Here is a 23876-nt window from a genome sequence, read left to right on the forward strand (position 1 = left end):
TTGGCAAGCGCAGAGGCGCACAGCTTTTGTGAGGAGGGAGCACATATGTGGCCAATTTGAAGATCCCATTTTTTACTATACATCAAACTTATGGAACATATGTTTCCGATCTCCCAAGTTCTGAGTGTGTGTCTATTAAATGAAACTATTAAGAAGACTTCTTTCAAGGATGAGGAATCCTGCCAGTTTGTTTTATGTCTCTTCTTTCTTTTCTCATCCCCATCCTCTTTTATCATGTTCAGACTTCCATCACGTTTCCGGTCTTTTCAAGTTTATCTTTAGCACCCTGTGATGTAGTCAATGGGGAGATGGCCACGATGGAAACCATTAGCTGGGTGTTGATTCCAAAAACCTAAACCTGTAGTCAAAAAAACCTCCATGTGTGGAATGCCAAGTTGGTGGAGTTTTCTGGTTTATATCATTCGGGCACTGGGACGGGACATTTATATGTCAATATGGTGGTTGATAATTTTTTGTACCTTTTCTGAGTGCGTTTCCAGATTTCACTGCCACCTTCTAGAGCTGAAGGCCACAACTAAGGAGTGAGCGGAGTCTGACCTGACTAGCCAGAAGTGGGACTGTGCCCATAGTTTGCTCAGATAACAGCTTTACAAGGGGGTCTGGCTGTACCCCATTGTGGGAATGGAAGGGTTGGTGCTGGCCCCGTAGCAGCCCAATCTCTAATTCCTCTCTTGAATGCCATCACTACATTTTGTCAGTATTTTGGAGTGATATTGTCTGACCGCTCCTCAGTAGTAATACATGGCTTTGCTCTTATCTGATGTCCTGAATAATGAAGAACAATCTACTAGTCAACATTCCAGTTTGCTTTGCAGCATTTTGCAGGTCATTTTACTTCCTTTTTAGACCCTTTTTGTGACTCTGCTTCAAGTACCTATCACTCATGTAAGCAAGAATAGCAAGTTCAGGCCAATAGATGGAAGCTGAGAGGTCACAGAGTGTATTTTAGGATTGAAAGGGCATGACCCTCTTGAAGCTGACTACTTGTATTTATTGATCTGGTTTGATGAACTATGAGAGGTTGAAAAGCTTCTTTAATGACTTTGTAGGTAGCTTGAAATTACATTCATCCTCTGCACTTGTAGTCTTTACCTATGTCTGGGTTAATGTACTAATAATCTGCACGATGCGTGCACAGGCAGTGATAGGTTTGTAGAGCCTGGTTGCAGGGTACAATGTGCCGCTGGATCCCTGCTGGTAGATAAACACATGATTATGTTTGCATTATATGTGAGGATGTTCCTATGAGCTCCCTGCTCCTAATCCCCCAAATATCCTCTTTTTCAAGTGTTCCCCACTTCTTTGATCTCGGCTCCTTTGCCGCCTTTGTCAGTCATTCCAACATCCAGATTAGAGATAAGAGAGACTGGTGGGAGTGTGATGAGCGTCGCACTTGGTGATGCGCGGCCCCCGCCTTCCAGGAGCTGTAACCAATTTCTTTATTTATCCGCGCTCCTTTTGATCTGCAATGGGCAGAATGTATTTTATTTATTACAAACAGCGATGCATATGGAGAACTTGTATACTCCTCATAAATGAAGCGACTGCCATGAAGTTGACATAAATTGTTTATGTTCTTTGAACCTTTCTCAGTTTTTTTTTCTTGTGGAGCCCAAAGCCTTAAAATTTTAGATTCCCTATTTTCTTATGTCTCACATATCTCATTCTGTGTGATGCAGTTCAAAGTCTCGGTCTCTTGTATCTGAGCAGAGCTATGGGTCTGTGCAGCCTCGGATACATCCTAAATCATCTGCTGGAGTTTTCCTCTGTGTTTCAAATGGATATTTCTAGAATGAAGGACAGGTGATGTCTGCAAGAAATAAAACCTCTTCTTCTGAACCAACCTCACACGAGGAAAGCAGTAACACCCGTGTCAGGCATCTTTCTATTCCCACGAGGGACAGGATGAAGGGAGAACAAGCCCCTGGGCCCTTCTGTCCCTGGTTCGGGTGAACCATCGCTGGAGGGACCTGTTTTTAACTTTTGCTATGAGAACTTTCTTCTCTTCACATCTTCATTCTTAGGGTATTGTAATGTAATCTGTGAATATTCTACATTGCATTGTTCTACACTACGTGGATAAGTTCTCAAATCTGATTTGTGGAATCATCCTCTGGAATCTACTTTAGTCATATATAGCTATAGTTTATACCCCTTTAATACACCCTAGTATACACCCCCCAGTATCTATCGGTGACTCCACTAATACAGGGAGAACATTGCTTATAGGGTAAAGATGTGATTTAGTCTTGTCCTGCTCCTCATTGTATGCCGAGGGTATACATGTGTACATCCAGCTGTACACTCAAGGCTGAATTACTTAATGTGTCCAGGCCCCTCAGGGTGCAGTCGGACCCCCTGCCTGTGCAGGAATTTGGGTTTGACCATACATGGGTTGGACATTTGAGTCAGAAAGATGAAAAGGGCAACTGGTGCAACTTTACTTTTATTTTCCGCCGAGGAGCTGACGGAGTGGGAGGTTGACTTATGAGTGAGAACATTGCTCTCCAGAACCACAGATTGATAAAAATGATTCCTTAATATGGATTTTGCTATAATAAAGATTTACTGTCTGGAGAGAGGGAACATTTTCTGCTGGAGATGAAGACATTCATCATTTATGGGATGCATATAACTTGTTGGCTCTTTAGGCCTCATCTATATGTTTGTGTCTGTGCAAATTTACCTGCAAGTATTGAATATGTACATGAGACATGTCATAGAAATGTCTGCAGTGTTGACCAGTGGCCGGCTGGCATAAAGAAATCTGTTGTGTATCTATGTACATACAATATCACTGCAGATTGTTCATCCGAATGCTTTATCTCCCTCTCACATACACGCTGAGGACTCCAATCCCTTCCCGTCACTATATTATTGTCCGCCTCCTGCACTTGCTTGTTTGTAGCACTAGAGTGTAATTTAAGTGGACAGAAAATGCAAATACAGACATGGCACTTGACAGCTGCGGGATATTTAGGCCTTAAAGCGTGCTATTTGCAGTGTCTGCAGACTTGCCAGTCTTCATTTAGACCCAGAGAAAGCCTTGTACACAGTTTGTGGTCATCACTTCTGGGTAAAGTTTATTTGACGGTTCCCAAGAGTGAGAAAAGCAAATATCTTGTCTGATTCTTAAGTAACGAAAAGGTTTGGAAAGAAAATAAACTGAATTTCCTGAAAAGGTGGCCTATGTGCCGATGCGCTGTGATGTATTTGGAGACAAGTGTCTTGTATGATAACGCCTTATGCTTTGCTATGTATCTCCTTGGCCATCACTCTGTGACTTAGTAGTCGCCTCTTGTTAGTTATTGGTGATACACTTTGGTGTCTACAGATCTCATTAAGTGGACAGCTCTGTGAATGGTGTTAGAAGCAATTGTCACAAATCATAGTACCATGACCTAGAAGAGACTGATATACACAGAGTATGAACACCTAGAATATGCCTATGTATAAAAAGGGCTAAAACACCAGGGGCTAAGTGCAAAGGGCTGCCATATTGGAAGGATATCTGTCAGGTGGCAAGAATGAAAGGTCATACTCATAGTCACCTTTTGGAAGGTCAACCAAAGACCTCCCAGGGCAGAGGCTGATGATGTCTATGGGGTGAGGAGGTCTCTGCTGTGTCTGTCCAAATGACCACAGACCACTCTCTGCTGGTGTATAACTCTCCCATCATGTCATCCTAAGGATAACTGCTTGTAAGCTCCCGTGCCAAGCACCTTGTAGCTCTGCATTCCCTGTGTGGTCCTTTAGGAAGGTTCGGACCTGATCCCATGTTTGCAGTCGTCTTAGTCACTCGACAAGTGAATTGCTGTTTATATATTTATCAGTAATTTCTTATTGCTACTTCTTTCAATGAGCCGCAATTAGCTCTGTAGTTAAAGTGCTTCTCAGTGACTCTCCTGCAAAGATTTATTTTTTCTAATAAAATTAGTAAAATCCTCTAGAGTTTGTTAGAATATAAGCCTGGAGGATTCTGCCTTTTAGAGATGCCAAACTGGCAGTCAGCCCAGGCCTATAAAGGTGCACTCAGCCATTCCAGATCAGTGTCAGGTTGGTGGTTTAATACAGCAGGGAAATCGAGAGTTAATTCAGATTGAAAGGGAGTGATTTGTGCGCTGACATCCTCTATTCAGTGCTTGTCTATACAGCCACTCTGTAGCTTGCAGATGTATGGCCCGCTCAGACACAATAGTAATCCCACCAAAGAGTTAATGATACCTATGCTGTAGTTCACACATTCACATTGACAGCGCACCAAGTAGTGTCCCAATCCATCTAATGGGCCCCATTTTGGCCATTGTCCTGCTATACGCTTGCTATGCACTTGTTGGCAAGTTGCAGATATCTGTTGATTTTTCAGGCAATATAAGTCGGCTTCCTGGGATTTCTTTGGGGTCTTGTATCGTCCTTTCACCATCATCCTTTACCTCTTAATTCTCCACTTCTCTCCCTGCTTTCTCCTCCTCTCCCCTCACTCGCCCTCCCCAAACCTTGTAGATTTGTCTTTGAAGTTATTTTATGTCAGTGACATTAGTATAGAGCGGGTCTGCCCTGCAGGTAATCAGATAAGAAGCAAGAAGGAGATGAAACGTTAGATTAATTCCTTTCATATCTAAAATAGGAATCTTGGACATTTTGCAGCTCGGCGCACATTGCACCTCCAAGGTGTTTTTTGGCACTGATTGGAAAATAAAAATGCTGGGAAATAAATTGCATAGCCTAAATCTCACAGACATATGCTCATCTGATTTATGGGTCTGTTATTAAACCAGAGGTGCAAAACTACAGAAATGTTACTTATAAAGATCTTGTTGGAGCAGTAGTAGAGTTAAGAGCTTCCTCCCCCACCGTATGTGTAGTCATGTCACATCTCCCTAGATGGAGACTCATTTAAAGAAGTCCTCCAGCAGAATGCGACGTTCCACCTGATTGTCTATCACACTCTGCACTTCTGTTCTGTATACCGCTGTTATGTCCTGTACTGCAGCCTCCTGTCTGCGGCAAATCAGACTCCATTGTGATTTTAGATTTTCACTGCTTTCTCTCCTCCTACGTTTTGCTACGAATTCCCTGAGGCTTCAGCATAACCTGACATGGACGCCTAGAGCCAGTGCCATCTGTGCCTGCTGGGATTATCTACCTATAGCTGTGACAGGAGCCGTCTCACCATCAACAGTGAATGTCAGAGGAGTTTCTGTGTATATGGTGCAGTCTATGCAGGTTTATCTTACAGGAACTGTTGAAGGGGTTTTTGGTGGTGCACTACTCTCTATAGGCCTGGGTAGTAAAAGTCTGTCAGCATAATCTGTTTCACAATGTTCTTAAGTAAGAGCCCCAGTCTGAAACATAGAGAGAGAAGAAAAAGAACACATCAGAGTTGTTGTATAGTTCTAGTGTTTTATTCCTATAGACACTGTTATGATACCGATCCCATGTACAGCTCTTTACAGGGCTACCGACTCCAGCCTCCAAACTAAAAGGATTATTTCCAATGATATTATACATTTATTGATATTGAATAATAGATATTTAGGAACCAATCACTGGCTTTGTAATGACCCCGACTGTCAGCCATATGTGAGGCAGAGTCTGAGTTGGGCTGTGGAAATATTGAGGCGTTTGAGTCAGGGATTTGTCCTACTGACTCCGCAGATCTGACTATTATCCTATTTTTTAAGCTTTATTCATTACTAGCCTCTGCCCTTTGTCTGCGTGATATTGGCACCGATGATCCGCCTTATTCAGCATTTTGCTGTGGTTCATGGTTCGCCTTATTCCTCTGTTAATATTAGCTGGAGATCGCCATGTTGAAAGCTAAACTGACATCATTTGGAAGAGAACCCGAGAGGATCTGAACCTGCAACTGCTCTATTAGGTATCAAGATCCAGCATATAAGTGACTGCCGACAGTATAGAGACCCCAGCGGTAATATCACCTGCAACATATGGGAAAAATAAAACTTTAGTGTCAACTCCCAAACACTTTCCTGTTTCAGCTTTCGGATCTGCCAGAACTTGAGAGTGATGTGTGTTATGCACCAATGGTTGATATTGAAGACCAGGCTGGGAAATGCTCCATCCCTGATCTGAACGGCCTCATTCACAAGTGTGACCGTGTGAACAGATTCTTATGAATAAGTTATGCTTCATCTCCTCTTCAAGAGTTCTCTGTGTGGGACTTGGATAAATGGAGGCCAGCCGACATCCAGCACCCCGTGGGAGAGAGTTCAAAGTCTAGTCTGAGATCAAGGGTCTCCTCCTTTTATACTGAAGATCTTCTACTCTTATGTTTGTAGGCTTGGGATTACACACGATAACAAGATTAATATTTCAGCTCCACAAGATCAAGTCTAACTTCACCTGGAGATGCCGTTATTGCCTGCGCCTACATCTTAAAGGGCTACTCCTCAGGTCACCTGGCTCTAAAGACATCTGTGTCAGGGCAGTGGTCACAAAAGCTCAGACTGGAGGGGAATTCTAGACCGGACAGATCTGTCACCTGTTCTGGTTGTATAGATGTTGTGGAGTCACTGCGTCACTGTGATCTGAAGTGACTGATCTGCTGCGGCACTGGTGTGACTGCTCATGTGCTGGTAACTTGAGTAAGTTTTATGTGGCTTTTGTTTTTTTTTATCTATTGTTATAAACTAAACTATAGATGTAATGGATAGAAGCAGAATCATAACATTATTAGTTAGCCATTATTTTCTAGCACATTACCATATGTTAACTAGAGGCGAACAGGCCCATCTGGTGACCTGGCACTGCTGAGTAACATTGAATGGGATTGGCCCCTTGGATTAGCCTAAGCTGATGACATCACCAGGTCAGCTCTCCGTGATGATGTCATCACATCTTGTTAAGAAGAAGTCGGATGACCATTTGCTGTAGTTGTTAGTACAATCCAGCTTTGCCACTGGCTCCAGTTTTGTTTGAGTTGTATGAATTGAATTATTTTCCAATTTTTTATTTAACTAATTCATTTTTTATTAACTGATGAATTTCTTTAAGCAATCAGCTAGAAAAATACATATACCGCCCACCTACACACACACACCCGCCCACTGAAGAAGCAATGCCAAAATGCATTTAATAATATACAGTATATATATATATATATATATATATATATATATATATATATATATATATATATATATATATATATATATATATATATATATATCAAAGTGGATCTTTAGTCGTTTCCATCCTGGAACTTTCTTCTGCGTTCTGTCTTCTTCTTTTGATCACTGTGAAGTTCATACAACACCCTTTTCATTTTACGTTTTGCCTGCTATTAACCTCCTGGTCGCCTTCCAGCACTTCCTACAAGCATGGATTATACCGGCCCTATGTAACATTTAGAAGCTGCCTTGTCCTTAGCGGACTCGTGTGAGCTCTCCCATGTACGGCCGCCTGCGGCAACTCTTAGTCGGCAGACATGGGCACATCGTACAAGCCCAGCACCGTTATTTAGGCTCTTAATTCTAGTGGTCTGTTAAATATCCAAGAGTGATTTACTGAAAAACACATGGCCTGGCCGCCGCTGCGCCCTCCATGTAGAGATCTAGATGGTTATTAATAATAACAATCCACCTAAATAATAGAGGAAATGTGAAATAAAATCTGTATCACCAGCATGGAAAAGAAGGATTGGTTTGATCCAACGCCAAGTGTAATGCTTCCCAATGGACCACAGACTGGAATTGGAAAGTTGTCTGGGAAGGGAAGGTATTGGGGGAGGGTCAACTACCGCAGGATAAGTCTGCTATATGAGAGGTGTCAGGTTATCTGACTCACTTATTCCACTTCATAGATTGGCAAGATGTAAATCTCAGATACCAAGAGGTCACTCGGATCTGCAAAAGCAATGATAGGAATTGTGATTGTGTCATACAGATACAGTGCTCAGCATCGGTATCACACATGGTAGGCTTAGATACCGCAGATCAGCAAATAGGATAACACATGATAGGCTTAGATACAGTGGCTCAGCATCAGTATCACACATGGTAGGCTTGGATACACTAGTTCAGCAGACAATATGGCATAGCTTCAGCAAATCAGCAGACCGTTTCACACATGAAAGGCTTAGATACAGCAGATCAGCAGACTGTATCACACAGGATAGGCTTAGATACCGCAGATCAGCAGACAGTATCACACATGGTATGCTTGGATTCACTAGTTCAGCAGACAATATGGCATAGATACAGCAGATCAGCAGACAGTTTCACACATGATAAGCTTAGATACAGCAGATCAGCAGACCTTTTCACACATGATAAGCTTAGATACAGCAGATCGTTTCACACATGATAGACTTAGATACAGCAGATCAGCAGACACTTACTCCCTTTGGTCCCTCCCTAGTCCCTGGACATTATTACTCTTCTACTGTACTATAGATGAGGTGCTACTATGACATCAGTTCCCTTTTTTGTGCCTGGATCTGAATAGTGAAGTTTCTGTTTGGATTGATCTGATAACTGTCCCAGACATTTCCCCTGAGATGAGTAAAGAACAGGACAGGTAACCCAATCCATGTAGACAGTGACAGCACACATACAGTGTCTGACTCAGGGAAGATGGCGCCAGCATTGTCTGCTCAGTGACAACACAGCTGAATGCCAAGCTGCCTGAAAGTGTCCTTACAGAGCCTGTGTATACATCCAGGGCTGGAGCTCAGGCCTCACTTTCTCGGTGTCAGATGATGGATAATAAGAGTCAGTCAATATAAGAGATTGTTCCCTCGCTCCTTGCTGTGTTATTGGATGGTCACGTCATGTATTGTATTGAGATGTTCATGGCTTCCGTCATCTCATGTCATTACAATGAACTTGTCATTTTTTTTTAAAATGCTTTGTCAATTGGTTATCACTCAGTATTCTGATCTGTGAGTTGGCTGTAATAGTCTGTATATATCTTTGTCATTCTATCATACATCCATCTATCCTTAATGTCTACATATATAGACGCTATACACTACCACTTACTACATGCTGTATATCCCCCAGATATGCTTTGTACTCTATGTATGACTACTGTCCTGTATACTGGGTGTAATTCTTAGTATCTGCGCATATTCTGTATATATGGACACTGCACAGTACCACTTCTCTTCTCCTGTATACAGTATATGGACACTGCACAGTGCCACTTCTCTTCTCCTGTATATATGGACACTGCACAGTACCACTTCTCTTCTCCTGTATACAGTATATGGACACTGCACAGTGCCACTTCTCTTATCCCTGTATATATGGACACCGCACAGTACCACTCCTCTTGCCCGTTTTGTGCCTTTTATAGTGATGATAGTTCACTTTCCCTTTCGTTCAGTCACTTTTACGCCACCATTTTCAACCAAAGGTCTTTCTATCTTGTTCTTTTCCACTTTTTTCTTTTCTTTGTATAGTTAGAGAGAACCTTTCATGTCCTCGGACACTGCGATCTTATATACTGCTAGAAAGCCGACTGTGCACTGAATTCAGCACACTGTCAGCTTTCCTGTTATCTGCCCCAGGGGAAGAGATATTGGTGCAATTACCGGTATCTCTTAACCATCAGAAGGGCGTTCCTGACAATCTAGGTGGTAATGCCCCTCCTGACAGTACTGTGTGTAGCGCTATACTGTAAGGGGGTGTTCCTTACCGACCAGCCATGACGCTGAGTTGTGAGGAACGCCCCTGTAGTACTAGTTTATAGACGAGTACTGTCAGGAGTCCTCACCACTCAGCGTCACAGCTGGGCGCTGCACACAGTACTGTCAGGAGAGGCGTTCCTCACCATTCTTACAGTATAGTGCTATACACAGTACTGTCAGGATGGGCGTTCCTCACCACTCTTACAGTATAGGGCTACACACAGTACTGTCAGGAGAGGCGTTCCTCACCATTCTTACAGTATAGTGCTATACACAGTACTGTCAGGATGGGCGTTCCTCACCACTCTTACAGTATAGGGCTACACACAGTACTGTCAGGAGAGGCGTTCCTCACCATTCTTACAGTATAGTGCTATACACAGTACTGTCAGGATGGGCGTTCCTCACCACTCTTACAGTATAGGGCTACACACAGTACTGTCAGGAGAGGCTTTCATCACCACTCTTACAGTATAGCGCTGCACACAGTACTGTCAGGAGAGGCGATCCCAGCTAGATTGTCAGGAACGCCCTTCTGATGGTGAAGAGATACCAGTGATTGCACCGATATCTCTTCCCCTGGGGCACATAACAGGGAAGCTGATAGTGTGCCGAGTTCAGTGCACATTCGGCTTTCTAGCAGTATATAAGAACGCAGGTGTCCGAGGACATGAAGGATCATCTTTAAGTAATGTGCTTTGTGTCTGGTCATTATAACTGAAGATATATATGTACATGTCTGTATAGATTATCCAACCTGCAATGAGATTACTGCTAAGAAGTGATCTCCACTGAACAGGAATTGTCAGGCACCTGAAGGAAAACTGCGAGACTTACAGATTATTTATTTATTTTAATTGCCAAAAATTATTAAAATACTATTCTTAGCTTAAAATTGTTATGTAGACTCTAAGTCATTGATAAGATGTTCTTAAGTAAAAGTTTTGCCGCTGTTAATTTAGAATTGATATATTTGGGGGTTTCCCAGCTATTTCCAGCGATCACTGAGTATCAGGAGAAGGAATAGCAGGAGTTTATTTCACAGTTTCTTCCTCCATTGAAGGAGCTGTCAGAGGAGGAGGGTGGGGTCCGCAGACCTGCATACCGCACATAGTAGCACGTTTTAACCTGACACTTCAGGCGTGTTTCCAAATGGTAGGTGACGGATTCTTCTTTATTAAATACCATGGTTAATTCTCTTGCCAGGAGGCGCAGGACATGACATGAGCAATCGCTTTGTCTACTGCACGCGCCTTTCTATCAAGTGAAACTTCATAGGTGGTGAAAAAGACGCTGTGAGATGTCAAAGTACTTTATTTACAGCCTATATTAATGGATGAAGAGACATCTAATGCTCCGTCCTTGAGGGCTCATGTGTGTGACCACCAGTACAATCCTCAGACTCCTCTTACCCGTCACCTGGACCTGTCTTCTGCCATCTTGTATGTAGTTCATGAGACACAGACCATGCTGAGCAGTGCTGAGTGTTACACATAGACTGGGAGGACAGAAATAATACTAAACCTAGGCGATCCAGCTACAAGTTCTTGGGATTATTATGTGTCATTCAGGTTTGGTTCTCATGAGTATCCTATCTGGGGCAATGCCGCATGTGTTTTGCATGTGTGTTGCTGCAGTTTTGCACTGTGGTTATTGGCTGCACGGCGCACTATAGTAAGTGAAAACTCAGCCGTACTCCAGCGATAACCTGTCTTTATGCGTAATGTGATATAAATGATGGATCTGAATGTATATAAATCTGTTGTTACCTTGTCAAGTGTATAGAAGGGTCAGTCGTGCCGACCATATTGTGTTTGCTTGCTGGTGGTCACTGGAATAATTTTTATTTCATGCAATGTCTGGATTGCTCCTTCCTCTTTCAAAGGTTTATCCTGTCTGGTCCTTAAAAACTAATAGGACTCTTCACAAGTTTATGAATGGGACTTGCAGTACCGCACTTCACCACTTTCCCAGATGTTTCTTCCATAGACAGTAATACAACAGCGCCCCCACTTATTACTAGTTCTTGGCATTATTTCCCAATGCTTTATTGGTCTATCAGGAAGTTGTTTGCTTCCTGTCTAACGCAAATACTTCAGTAGATTCTCTTGTGCATGGAATAAGCCATAGGGCCTTGCTATATGATTATAACCCAGTCATGAGCCCACCTACCTGCACATATTCCCCTTGAGTCACAAAGCTCCTTTTTATGAGCAGATGAAGAACAATAGCTGGAATAGACTCCTAATCCCCCTCCCCCTATTCAGCCCCTTTGCGATGATCGAGGTTTTTCCCTGGAGTTTTTCTCATCCTGTGTTGTTTTAATATAATGCATTCTTTTGTTGGCAATGGGAATATTGCTTTTGTGATCCCCGGAGGATAAAGTGATTCATTACTGACATATCTCACTCAAAGTAATGCAGAGTTTTGGACTTTCTGCTGGCTCTTGGTCAGACTAGTGTATACTGGGCAGCTTGTTGTCACATATATTGAGGCTAATATACCGTATTTGTATATATGATTACATAGAAATAGACAGAAAACGCTAAAAGATGCATTAACTGTATTCATCTATGTTGATTTATTGTCGTGGAGTATTGAGAAATTCCTTAAATCCCACAAGTAGAAGTCCAGATTTCTCAGTGTCTGCCAGAGATGTCCTAATAGAACGATGCAGTATACAAGCCCACACATTTGCTTCACTAAATCTTATAGGTAAAAAATATGCAAATCTATTCTCCGGGATGTAATTAGGAGAACAGTGCCTCTGTATGCTGCCCTCTAGGGGTAGCCCCCTTAACATCATGCATGACTCAGTTAATAAGCCTACTGACATGATGCGGGGTTTATTGCCAAACTAGTATTTCTATTCCAAAAGGAACAGATTCCCAGCTATGGACAGCGCTGTTTCGGTCTTTTGGACCTCCTCAGCATAGCGCAGGGATACTAGTTTGGCAGAGTGAGAGACTATAGACCAGGGTCAGGGGATAATCATACACATTAGGGAGAGTGATCAGTTTTAGTCCATCCAAACTGTAAGGTAGACTACACTCACCGGCCACTTTATTAGGTACACCATGCTAGTAACGGGTTGGACCCCCTTTTGCCTTCAGAACTGCCTCAATTCTTCGTGGCATAGATTCAACAAGGTGCTGGAAGCATTCCTCAGAGATTTTGGTCCATATTGACATGATGGCATCACACAGTTGCCGCAGATTTGTCGGCTGCGCATCCATGATGCGAATCTCCTGTTCCACCACATCCCAAAGATGCTCTATTGGATTGAGATCTGGTGACTGTGGAGGCCATTGGAGTACAGTGAACTCATTGTCATGTTCAAGAAACCAGTCTGAGATGATTCCAGCTTTATGACATGGCGCATTATCCTGCTGAAAGTAGCCATCAGATGTTGGGTACATTGTGGTCATAAAGGGATGGACATGGTCAGCAACAATACTCAGGTAGGCTTTGGAGTTGCAACGATGCTCAATTGGTACCAAGGGGCCCAAAGAGTGCCAAGAAAATATTCCCCACACCATGACACCACCACCACCAGCCTGAACCGTTGATACAAGGCAGGATGGATCCATGATTTCATGTTGTTGACGCCAAATTCTGACCCTACCATCCGAATGTCGCAGCAGAAATGGAGACTCATCAGACCAGGCAACGTTTTTCCAATCTTCAATTGTCCAATTTCGATGAGCTTGTGCAAATTGTAGCCTCAGTTTCCTGTTCTTAGCTGAAAGGAGTGGCACCCGGTGTGGTCTTCTGCTGCTGTAGCCTATCTGCCTCAAAGTGCGACGTACTGTGCGTTCAGAGATGCTCTTCTGGCTACCTTGGTTGTAACGGGTGGCTATTTGAGTCACTGTTTTTTTTTTTGTTTTTTTGTTTTTTTTTTTAAATGTAGATTGTGAGCCCCACATAGAGCTCACAATGTACATTTTTTTCCCTATCAGTATGTCTTTTTGTAATATGGGATGGAAATCCATGCAAACACGGGGAGAACATACAAACTCCTTGCAGATGGTTTTCTGCCCTTGGCGGGATTTGAACACCAGGACTCCAGCGCTGCAAGGCTGCAGTGCTAACCACTGAGCCACCGTGTGGCCCCTCATATTTGAGTCACTGTTGCCTTTCTATCAGCTCGAACCAGTCTGGCCATTCTCCTCTGACCTCTGGCATCAACAACGCATTTCTGCCCACAGAACTGCCGCTCACTGGATGTTTTTTTTTTTTCGGACCATTCTCTGTAAACCCTAGAGATGGTTGTGCGTGAAAATTCCAGTAGATCATCAGTTTCTGAAATACTCAGACCAGCCCTTCTGGCACCAACAACCATGCCACGTTCAAAGGCACTCAAATCACCTTTCTTCCCCATACTGATGCTCGGTTTGAACTGCAGGAGATTGTCTTGACCATGTCTACATGCCTAAATGCACTGAGTTGCCGCCATGTGATTGGCTGATTAGAAATTAAGTGTTAACGAGCAGTTGGACAGGTGTACCTAATAAAGTGGCCGGTGAGTGTATGTGCACCTTTGTGCTGAATCTGTCTGTAATTGTGGGTGTCAGGGAGCAAACAATGGATACCAACAAACCCCGTTCTATTCAGTGGACTCCCTTGGGGCCCTTCTTGACCATTTTCACTGTTTATTCCATTGCCCTGGTCTTACGACAGAACAGAAGAATGGATCAAACAATGCAGATGTGAACTCAGCAATACATTGTACAGTATTTACACTTGGCAGAAATTTCTGCAGCTCAATGTGAATAGGGTTGTCTGGTTGTAAGTCCATGAGTTTCTGCAAACTCTATTCTGCTAAATGGGACAATAGCTGAGATCTCTGCTGGAGAAGTCGTCCTTATGGGATAATGCTGGTCCTGACTAGGATTGATGAGCCCTCAGATCTGAGCAAATGATAAGACTTTGCAGTGCAGATTATGTGATCTTTGGGCTGGCATGCTTCTGCAGAGCATCTCCTAGTTTATCTTCCATATGTCTTCTACTTTGGCATGCGTGCAGTGGGCTACATCCCATAAAGTCCCGGTTTTGCACATCTGTTTCTTAAGAAATCTCCTCTCTCTTTAATAGCAGGAAAGCTTTGTGCCGCTGTCAGTGAGTGATCTCATGTTTATACTACCTCATTTTTCCTAACCTTTTCCATATGGAAATGAATCATTCTCGACTCTGGACAAGTCTCCTGGTTACACAAGCTTCGTTCGCTTCACCTCCGATGATGGAGATGGTTTAGAAGTGACTTGTCAGCTCTGACATCTGAGTGGCAGGTATATTTATTAAAGAATGCTCTTAACACCCCCACTCTGGGCTGCGCTCATTGGTTGTTTGCAGAGGGTTGAGGGACATTTAGACAAACTCACACCCTGGGATAAGTGCAGACTTGGCCGACACCTGAAGTAACGCTGCGGAAATCACATTGGATCAGTAAGGATTTTTTTTTTTTCTAAACGACAGCCTACATGAAACCATTTCTGTATTTACTAAGTGAGCCCAAAAACCACCAAAATCGCTTTTAGCCTGTAGGCAATGAGCTGTTAGGTGCCCCGAGACATAACTGTGACTGCCAGAGCATCTGCTTGTGCCTGTGGTCTGGGCACATGAGTCCTCAGGCCAATGATGAGGTGAGGGAACATTCACAAGGATTTCTCATTCCTGCTCATGACTTGTGTAATACAATAAGCCAACAAGTAAGCAGGCGCTTATCATTCAGCTGTATTCACACAGGAATCGCATCTCCACATGTAACGGGCGGTAGAGAGGAGCGCCCATCCGTGTGTTACATTATCTATCGCCTCTGGATCTAAGGGCCCACCTTGTGCAAATGCAGCTTTTTTTTATTGTTGCAGATTTTGCTGTTTTTTTGAGCCAAACCTAGTAGCGGCTAGAGAAGGAATGGGAAATATCTAGGGGGCGCTAACATTTCTCCCTTCTGTGCAATCCAATACTTTCTTTAGCTAAATAAACAGGTTTGTTACCCCAGGTGGGGCCTCGGCCTAAAGACATTTACTATGAACATAACCATGTGAAAAATTGTAGATAGTTAAGTTAAATCAGATTTTGCAGATGTAAATGATTACAAATGATATATTATAAATGTCTACTATTTGTCAGATCGGATATCCTGGCCACAATAATGAAGGTGTTACTGGGTCTCAGCATCGATGGTCCATTGCCAACAAAACAAAATAAAAGACTCCCCCCAAAAAGAGAAAATCTTTAAAACTCTGCAAATATTATAATAACTTAGATTGGGGGCGAATAGAACAGACGGCCACCTCACCATTAACCTACACCCACGCTATGTAATGTCAATGTGCACAGAGCTCAGTCTATTCCATCGGAGCATTGACTAATCACTTTTATGAAAAATTCCCCCAAACCAGTATACATCGGTATTATTTATATTTCTGTCCTTTATGACTGGCTGCCAATTCTGAGAATCTTCTAATCCAGGGGTGGGCAATTAATTTTCCCATGGGGCCGTATAAGAAATTGAAACTATGCTAGAGGGCCGCGCCACAACAAATTTAGCTCCACCTACTTCTATGTTGACTCCGCCCATTCCCATTCATCTTTCCAGGTGCCCCCACACAGTATAATCCTCCTACAGTCACCCGTACATTATATGCCCCCACATTGTAATGTTCCCTTCCAACTGCCCCACAGTATTAAGCCCCTCTCCTGGTGCCCCAGTGTAAACTGGGGGAAACTAGAGGGGACATGGAACTGGAGCAGCTGGAGGGGGGGACATTAAACAGTGGGGGTAGTTGGAGGGCGGCAATAAATTGACAGCTTGAGCGGGACATGAAACTGGGGGCAACTAGAGGGGGACATTAAAATCGGGAAGCAGACATTAAACCGTAGGGGTAGCTGGAGGGTGACATTAAACTGGGGGCAACTAGAGGCAGACAGGTCCCCCTCCAGCTACCTCCACGGTTTAATGTCCCCCCAGTCTAAGTGCCCTCTTCATCTACCCCCAGTTTCATGTCCCCCCCCCTCCATTTCTCCCTCAGTTTCATATCCCCCTTTATTTTCCCCATTTCATGCCCCCCCCCCTCCATCTCTCCCCCAGTTTCATGTCCTCCCTCCATCTGCCATCTCTGCCCTAGTATAACATTGCCCTTCCATCTCTGCCCCTAGGTTACTGAGACACACAGACAGACACATATAGACAGACACACACACATATATAGACATGCAGACACACATATAGACACACACACATAGAGACAGGCACACATATAGACAGACACACACACATATAGACAGGCACACATATAGACAGACACACATATAGACACACATACATATAGATAGACACACACATAGACACACACACATCTAGACACACACACATATAGCTAGACAGACACACACACACTCTCTCTCTCTTCCCCCTGCATCTCACCTTACATCTCTCAGTACTTTATGACACACTGCACATCTCCATCTTCGGCCGGCACTAAGACACGCCAATGAGAAGACATGAAAGCTGACTGGCTATGGGCACTAGCTGCAGAAGTGACACCTGAATATTTGTGTCCTGGGAGAGGATATTTGTAGCCTGACCTGGTACGTCATCTATAGTCAGAATATCAGAAGGAAGGGTTTATGGCCTCCAGGGAAAACTACAGGAACCTGTTTTCTGTCATTTGTTAAGATGGTTCTATATAGTGTAAGCAAAGCAAACAGACGAAGAACTGCCATAGACGTCACTGCTGAATCCGTGCCCTGGGGTAAGAGGAAAGGATTGCAACTAATTAAGGAAAGGAATCAGAGCCAGGTCATTGTAGCAACAGCTGTGTACACGGCATTCATCCAGCGGCACATGGACCTGCTCTACTACTAGCCAAATACCTCAAACAAGACCAAAGCTTGTCCTAGTGGAAACTAATATTGACACTTGTACCTCTGCCATTCCACTTGTAGGCACCAGCTGGCCCCTTCCTCTTACACAGATCCAATTTAGAGATGAGCGAACAGTGAAATATTCGATATTCGTTTTGAATAGCCCATCAATATTCGACTATTCGAACGAATATCGAATCCCGTTATAGTCTATGGGGAAAAAAAGCTTTGTTTCAGGGGAAACCACTATTCTACTCAGGAGAGTCACCAAGTCCACTATGACACCTCAGCAAATGATAACAACACCTCTGGAATGCAACTGGGACAGCAAGGGAAGCATGTCTGGGGGCATCTAACATGCCCAAGTCCCTGTATTACGCCACTAATAATGCGGGAGCTGACTTTTTCCCATAGGAATGCATTGAACAGCGTTGATTGGCCGAATGCCATACAATGTAGAATATTCGGCCAATTAACGCTGGTTCTGCCGGAGGCTCGTCTGTGAGGAGGCGGAGTCTAAGATCGGTCCACAGGAGTCTCCATTGTGGTCCGATCTCAGGTATAGCAGAGTTGACACAGCTCTGCTACATCTGAAATCGGACCACATTGGAGACTCCTGTGGACCAGTCTTAGACTCCGCCTCCTCATAGATGAGCCTCCGTGAGAACCAGCGTTGATTGGCCAAATGTTGTACATTGTATGGCATTCGGCCAAACAACACTGGTCAATGCATTCCTATGAGAAAAAGTCAGCTCTCGCATAATGCAAGTTGACAGGGATCCCGACTAGCATATAATGGGCTGCCACGAGATAGAGCCCCAAAGAGCTGTTTGAGTAACATTCCTACCTAAATAAAGCTAATTCCTAGCTAACCCTGCCAGTACATCTATCCCTGTCTCACAGTCATATAGTTTACAGTCTCATATTACCCGAATCTGAAATCCACCATTCGTTTAAAGTGGATTTAGCCAGCCAATTACTTTTTCAGATTTTTTTTCGATGCCTATGTTGTCGTAGTTCCTGTCCCACCTCCCCTGCACAGTTATTGGTGCAAAAAAAGCACCAGGGAAGGTGGGAGGGGATACAAATTTTTAGTGCGTTTGCCGCGTGGTATTCAATTGGAATCGAATATCTTGAACAGCCTGATATTTGATCGAATACCTATTCGATCAAACGCCGTTCGTTCATCTGTAATCCAGTTCTTATTATTACTAGAAGGATAACGTGGGATCTTGTGCATTTAGTGTGGTGCAAGCAGCAGTATATAGGTCCCCTCCCGCAGACATGGTGGCAGGTGCTGTTGGGAGAGAAGAAGGTGCCTCATAAAATGCATCAATTTATCCATTCATTTGGGGATTTGATTTAGTAAGTGTTCCAGACCTTGCACGCTGTAATTAGAAACTAAGGAACTGATTGTCCTACCAGATCCTGCCAGTGTATCCTTGGAGTGTCAGGCGTGATGAATATTGGAGGGGAGGGGGGGGAGGTAAGGCTTGTACTTTTTCTTTTTAATAAAAAAATAATTGCAACTACATTTTTTTCCCATAATTGAATCATGAAGCAATCAGATGCTGCGGATAATCTGATAAATCTCTGCAAGGCCTCTGGATATCATCCAGGATCACATTCCAGGGAGGGGGGGGCTGATGATACAGAGGGCTACAATTTGACAGTGAGTAGGATCAGGTTGGCTGGCCTCTTTGGAGAAGTCTGTGTGTTGTGGGAAGTCCCCCAGATGTCTCCTGCAGGCAATGTATTGGACGGCTGCCCGGCCGCTGGATGCTCCATCAACAATACAGTGACAAGGGAGACGTAGAAGAGTACATTCAGTGCTGAGGAATATCACTAATCCAGATGTGGCCAAAGATTTAACATGGAACTATCCGATCACTTCACTCAGGGACACCCAGGTCTTTCTGTTCTCATTGTCTAAATAAATTACTAATGCTCGACCGTGATCTCTAATGTATAGGAGTCTTATGAAAGAAAAACATAACATTATTAAAAGTATTTTAAGAAACAGGTGTCAGTGAATCTTGTCATAGAAGAGACATTGGAAGCCTAGGGGTCAGTATTAAAGTTATATTCTTGTACATAGGAGTAGTATTATAGTAGTTATATTCTTGTACATAGTGGTATTATAGTAGTTATATTCTTGTACATAGGAGTAGTATTATAGTAACGGTAGTTATATTCTTGTACATAGGAGGTAGTATTATAGTAGTTATATTCTTGTACATAGGAGCAGTATTATTGTAGTTATAGTCTTGTACATAGGAGGTAGTATTATAGTAGTTATATTCTTGTACATAGCAGTAGTATTATAGTAGTTATATTCTTGTACGTAGGAGTAGTACTATAGTAGTTATATTCTTGTACATAGGAGTAGTATTATAGAAGTCATATTCTTGTACATAGGAGCAGTATTATAGTAGTTATATTCTTGTATATAGGAGCAGTATTATAGTAGTTATATTCTTGTACATAGGAGGTAGTATTATAGTAGTTATATTCTTGTACATAGGAGTAGTGTTATAGTAGTTATATTCTTGTACATAGGAGCAGTATTATAGTAGTTATATTCTTGTACATAGGAGGTAGTATTATAGTAGTTATATTCTTGTACATAGGAAGTAGTATTATAGTAGTTATATTCTTGTACATAGGAGGTAGTATTATAGTAGTTATATTCTTGTACATAGGAGCAGTATTATAGTAGTTATATTCTTGTACATAGGAGGTAGTATTATAGTAGTTATATTCTTGTACATAGGAGTAGTATTATAGTAGTTATATTTTTGTACATAGGAGGTAGTATTATAGTAGTTATATTCTTGTACATAGGAGTAGTATTATAGTAGTTATATTCTTGTACATAGGAGTAGTATTATAGTAGTTATATTCTTGTACATAGGAGTAGTATTATAGTAGTGATATTCTTGTACATAGGAGCAGTATTATAGTAGTTATATTCCTGTACATAGGAGCAGTATTATAGTACTTATATTCTTGTATATAGGAGTAGTATTATAGTAGTTATATTCTTGTACATAGGAGTATTACTATAGTAGTTATATTCTTGTACATAGCAATAGTATTATAGTAGTTATATTATTGTACATAGGAGGTAGTATTATAGTAGTTATATTATTGTACATAGGAGGTAGTATTATAGTAGTTATATTCTTGTACATAGGAGCAGTATCATAGTAGTTATATTCTTGTACATAGGAGCAGTATTATAGTAGTTATATTCTTGTACATAGGAGCAGTATTATAGTAGTTATATTCTTGCATATGGAGGCCAGTATTATACTGGTTATATTTTTGCTCATAGAGGGCAGTGTTATTTCAGTCTTGTCTGAATTCTTCTGTATAGTTAATGAATAAGTGCAGGTGTCTTGCTCTGTGTGTGATCACTATGGCTCCTCTTTACTGATATCCCGTCCATCTCCGCTATTCCTGGCATACACGATGACTCCCAGGATAGAAGATGAAAGCTGTATTTATAGGCTTTAGAACAAGTCACAGCTGTTAAGTTGATGAGCTGGAGATATAGTTCTCAGTTTCCAAAATTTGCTTCTGTTGGGAAGTGAGTTGTCTTTGGACCCCGGGTGGTGACTTAGATGAGGTAATGTGTCCCCTTATTTCCTAACAGATGAGATCCTGTCATGTCCTGGTATTGTGTCGATTGGCTGTGACTCTAATATGATCTTAATGTTCCTGTCTTTTACATCGAAAATAATAATTAAAAAATTCCATCACTTGATATTCTGTCATCAGATTATTTATCAATTGTGTTTGTGGCCGGTACTACCGAGGTCTCTGAGGCTTTCTCCCACCCAGCTTTTCTATCCTCTTACATCATGTAGGCCTAGTTTATGCAGTGAGACATCATCTAGCTTTTCTATTGCAGCTAAATATTCCTGAGGATCTTATAACTCTTACAGTGTTTGGTTTTGTATTCCTTCTTGTATTTGGCTGTTTTTCACCTTCTTTTCTTTCTTTGGCTAGCTGCTGTGACTCTGACCAGTGCCCTGCCCTATTACTGGTTAGCAGAGAATAGGATTTCTTGACCACTAGCCCTGATCAAATACCCTGGTCTAAATGGGTATATACTGTCTGGGAGACCGGGTGAGTGTGCATGTACTGTCTGGGAGACCGGGTAAGTGTACATGTACTGTCAGGGAGACCAAGTGAGTGTGCATGTACTGTCTGGGAGACAGGGTGAGTGTGCATGTTCTGTCAGGGAGACCGGCTGAGTGTGCAAGTACTGTCTGGGAGACCGTGGGAGTGTGCATGTACTGTCTGGGAGACAGAGTGAGTGTACATGCACTGTCTGGCAGACCGGGTGAGTGTGTATGTACTGTCAGGGAGACAGGGTGAGTATGCATGTACTGTCTGGGAGACTGGGTGAGTGTGCATGTGCTGTCAGGGAGACCGGGTGAGTGTGCATGTACTGTCTGGGAGACCGGGTGAGTGTACATGTACTGTCTGGGAGACCGGGTGAGTGTACATGTACTGTCTGGGAGACCGGGTGAGTGTGCATGTACTGTCAGGGAGATCGAGTGAGTGTGCATGTACTGTCAGGGAGATCGGGTGAGTGTGCATGTACTGTCTGGGAGACCAGGTGAGTTTTGGCCTGGTGAAGTCCCCCACAAGACAAGCTGGTAGTGGGGATTCTTAATTTGAGATCAATGTGCAGAGAGAATTTCTTACCAGATCTGTACTTGCCCTGTGGGACACTCTGCACACTTGTGTCTAGGAGTCCTGGGATTCTGCAAGTCTCGTTCCTCTCTAGCTTCCTGTTATACACCACCAGACACCCACTAGAGCTGCATTAAGGTATCGGTTCCAGAAACCTTAAACTAATCTAGTTACACTGTCCACATAGAGCGACCAATCCCAAAGTCATGTAAAAACACCCTGACAATAGGAACCCTCCACTAACAAACTATGTAGCAGTTGCTATTGGTGGCATATCATTGGTTTAATGCCCAGGCCTGAGCCATTTAATGTGATTTAGCTCCAGAATAAGTTTTATATCATTGTCATCACTCAGAAGCTCAGATTACCATTGGTACAGCAATGACTGATCTTCCATAGACATAAGAATATTCAGCCTCCATCCTGTCCCCAGGTGCGAGTCTTCTACTGACAAGTGTTAGTTATAAGTGATGATAGTAGAGTTGGTGCTTATGGATTTTATGGTTTTGGTGCCGTGGCCTGTACTGTTACCTTGTGGGCCACATAGCAGCCATGTCGTGTTCCCCTCCAGCTTTACTAAGGTATTCTCCATCTTTCACCTTTTTAAGACTCTTGTCTATTTTATCTTAGAATTGATGATAAAAAAAAAAACAAAATAAACTTGTTCCAGATAATAAGGTTATCATGGGGCAAGCCGACACATAAAGGAAAGCGAATAAACTCCAGTGATATTGGATGTGACATTCTGTTATTTTACAGATAATTAAGAGAGATGTTGCTTGCTTTAATATATTTTGCCTCTTGATTGATGCGGTAATCTGCTTCATTGTTCCGCACCATGGCATGTAACAAATTGTGGATGTCACAGGAAGCTTTTTAGTGCCAGAGATGTATTAATTCTCTGTTCCCAAGCTGACATTTCTCCTCCGTTATGTATGTCTGCATTATCCTCTGCAGTCAGCCTGCTAGACATGGCAGCCGAAAAGAGCATCAGTCAGTGCCTTCAGATTCTTATCAATTTATGTCCTTCACAGGAGTGCAAGTGCCGGCTTACCTGTCTGGGGTGTCTGTGCTCCTGTGGATGAAACCAATTGTTAGAATAAGATAGTTTTCAATATTTTACACCTTTTTATTGAATATGTTAGCTGTGCTGTATCCAAAGACAATTTTGCACTTACATTTGTTCCTCCCTTTCTCTTATTTCTCGGTTTTTCTAATCACTTATCCGACCTTTTGTAGTCCTTGTGTGGTAAATACAGATATTTTTGGTGGCAAAATAATGATCAGTGCAATCCATACGATCAGTTCAGTGTCGGCCGCCCCTAAGCCCTGCAGTGGATAGTGTATTCTCCATCTGTAAGAATATTGCCCATTTTATCCCATGCTTCCATTTTTTTGTGTGCATAGAAGTTAATGCATTGATGTTTCTTACAGTGCGGATCACGGGGCGCCTCCTTGTACCCAGTGTTATTAGAGGACACTGACTGTACAGCAGATAGACCCAGTGAATGGCAGGGAGTATTTGCAGCTGACAGTCCTGTCATTTCTGCTTACTTTATGAAGCCATCTGTGCAACAACGCAGCAATGTTATGCACAAAGCCTCGGACGGATGTTATTCAAAAG

General features: G+C 42.7%; 1 protein-coding gene across 2 annotated transcripts in view; it reads left to right on the forward strand.

The window, feature by feature from the left end:
• COL5A1 (collagen type V alpha 1 chain) overlaps positions 1-23876 on the forward strand; it is a 111054-nt gene that overhangs the window by 5679 nt on the left and 81499 nt on the right. The window lies entirely within an intron of this gene.

Source organism: Leptodactylus fuscus, chromosome 11, assembly GCF_031893055.1.
Source record: "Leptodactylus fuscus isolate aLepFus1 chromosome 11, aLepFus1.hap2, whole genome shotgun sequence".
Lineage (NCBI taxonomy): Eukaryota > Metazoa > Chordata > Amphibia > Anura > Leptodactylidae > Leptodactylus > Leptodactylus fuscus.